This window comes from Ipomoea triloba, chromosome 16 (genome assembly GCF_003576645.1).
Source record: "Ipomoea triloba cultivar NCNSP0323 chromosome 16, ASM357664v1".
NCBI lineage: Eukaryota > Viridiplantae > Streptophyta > Magnoliopsida > Solanales > Convolvulaceae > Ipomoea > Ipomoea triloba.
The window spans coordinates 3,815,447-3,817,510 of record NC_044931.1 but is presented as its reverse complement, the minus strand read 5'-3'; the positions used below and the strand labels follow the sequence as shown (position 1 = coordinate 3,817,510).

General features: G+C 51.6%; 6 non-coding genes and 1 pseudogene across 6 annotated transcripts; all 7 read right to left on the bottom strand.

The window, feature by feature from the left end:
* Positions 1–203: 203 nt before the first annotated feature.
* LOC116009256 lies at positions 204–322 on the bottom strand. Its single transcript, XR_004096531.1, has one exon. It is a non-coding gene; the product is annotated as a 5S ribosomal RNA (ribosomal RNA).
* Positions 323–459: 137 nt separating this feature from the next.
* Positions 460–578, bottom strand: LOC116009245. Its single transcript, XR_004096520.1, has one exon. It is a non-coding gene; the product is annotated as a 5S ribosomal RNA (ribosomal RNA).
* A 137-nt stretch (positions 579–715) lies between these two features.
* Positions 716–834, bottom strand: LOC116009233. Its single transcript, XR_004096509.1, has one exon. It is a non-coding gene; the product is annotated as a 5S ribosomal RNA (ribosomal RNA).
* Positions 835–971: 137 nt separating this feature from the next.
* LOC116009221 lies at positions 972–1,090 on the bottom strand. The gene has a single exon (XR_004096498.1). It is a non-coding gene; the product is annotated as a 5S ribosomal RNA (ribosomal RNA).
* Positions 1,091–1,227: 137 nt separating this feature from the next.
* LOC116008472 lies at positions 1,228–1,355 on the bottom strand (annotated as a pseudogene).
* Positions 1,356–1,491: 136 nt separating this feature from the next.
* Positions 1,492–1,610, bottom strand: LOC116008105. The gene has a single exon (XR_004095504.1). It is a non-coding gene; the product is annotated as a 5S ribosomal RNA (ribosomal RNA).
* A 137-nt stretch (positions 1,611–1,747) lies between these two features.
* On the bottom strand, positions 1,748–1,866 carry LOC116009210. The gene has a single exon (XR_004096486.1). It is a non-coding gene; the product is annotated as a 5S ribosomal RNA (ribosomal RNA).
* Between the last annotated feature and the right edge of the window lie 198 nt (positions 1,867–2,064).

Sequence of the window (2,064 nt, the reverse complement as noted above, 5' to 3'; positions counted from 1 at the left end):
CCCAAGCACGCTTGACTTTGGAGTTCTGATGGGATCCGGTGCATTAGTGCTGGTATGATCACATCCGTCACGTACTGCGCGCAAAATGTACTTGACCCTCTCTCTCCGCGCATCTTCTCTCGCTTAGCGGTTTAGCGGTTTAAAAGGATAGTACCCTTAGCGAGCGGTCCAGCGGTTTAAAAGAAAGATTAAAAAGAGGGTGGGGGATGCAACACGAGGACTTCCCAGGGGGTCACCCATCCTAGTACTACTCTCGCCCAAGCACGCTTAACTTCGGAGTTCTGATGGGATCCGGTGCATTAGTGCTGGTATGATCGCATCCGTCACGTACTGCGCGCAAAATGTACTTGACCCTCTCTCTCCGCGCAACTTCTCTCGCTTAGCGGTTTAGCGGTTTAAAAGGATAGTACCCTTAGCGAGCGGTCCAGCGGTTTAAAAGAAAGATTAAAAAGAGGGTGGGGGATGCAACACGAGGACTTCCCAGGGGGTCACCCATCCTAGTACTACTCTCGCCCAAGCACGCTTAACTTCGGAGTTCTGATGGGATCCGGTGCATTAGTGCTGGTATGATCGCATCCGTCACGTACTGCGCGCAAAATGTACTTGACCCTCTCTCTCCGCGCAACTTCTCTCGCTTAGCGGTTTAGCGGTTTAAAAGGATAGTACCCTTAGCGAGCGGTCCAGCGGTTTAAAAGAAAGATTAAAAAGAGGGTGGGGGATGCAACACGAGGACTTCCCAGGGGGTCACCCATCCTAGTACTACTCTCGCCCAAGCACGCTTAACTTCGGAGTTCTGATGGGATCCGGTGCATTAGTGCTGGTATGATCGCATCCGTCACGTACTGCGCGCAAAATGTACTTGACCCTCTCTCTCCGCGCAACTTCTCTCGCTTAGCGGTTTAGCGGTTTAAAAGGATAGTACCCTTAGCGAGCGGTCCAGCGGTTTAAAAGAAAGATTAAAAAGAGGGTGGGGGATGCAACACGAGGACTTCCCAGGGGGTCACCCATCCTAGTACTACTCTCGCCCAAGCACGCTTAACTTCGGAGTTCTGATGGGATCCGGTGCATTAGTGCTGGTATGATCGCATCCGTCACGTACTGCGCGCAAAATGTACTTGACCCTCTCTCTCCGCGCAACTTCTCTCGCTTAGCGGTTTAGCGGTTTAAAAGGATAGTACCCTTAGCGAGCGGTCCAGCGGTTTAAAAGAAAGATTAAAAAGAGGGTGGGGGATGCAACACGAGGACTTCCCAAGGGGTCACCCATCCTAGTACTACTCTCGCCCAAGCACGCTTAGCACGCTTAACTTCGGAGTTCTGATGGGATCCGGTGCATTAGTGCTGGTATGATCGCATCCGTCATATACTGCGCGCAAAATGTACTTGACCCTCTCTCTCCGCGCAACTTCTCTCGCTTAGCGGTTTAGCGATTTAAAAGGATAGTACCCTTAGCGAGCGGTCCAGCGGTTTAAAAGAAAGATTAAAAAGAGGGTGGGGATGCAACACGAGGACTTCCCAGGGGGTCACCCATCCTAGTACTACTCTCGCCCAAGCACGCTTAGCTTCGGAGTTCTGATGGGATCCGGTGCATTAGTGCTGGTATGATCGCATCCGTCATATACTGCGCGCAAAATGTACTTGACCCTCTCTCTTCGCGCAACTTCTCTCGCTTAGCGGTTTAGCGGTTTTAAAGGATAGTACCCTTAGCGAGCGGTCCAGCGGTTTAAAAGAAAGATTAAAAAGAGGGTGGGGGATGCAACACGAGGACTTCCCAGGGGGTCACCCATCCTAGTACTACTCTCGCCCAAGCACGCTTAACTTCGGAGTTCTGATGGGATCCGGTGCATTAGTGCTGGTATGATCGCATCCGTCACGTACTGCGCGCAAAATGTACTTGACCCTCTCTCTCCGCGCAACTTCTCTCGCTTAGCGGTTTAGCGATTTAAAAGGATAGTACCCTTAGCGAGCGATCCAGCGGTTTAAAAGAAAGATTAAAAAGAGGGTGGGGATGCAACACGAGGACTTCCCAGGGGGTCACCCATCCTAGTACTACTCTCGCCCAAGCAC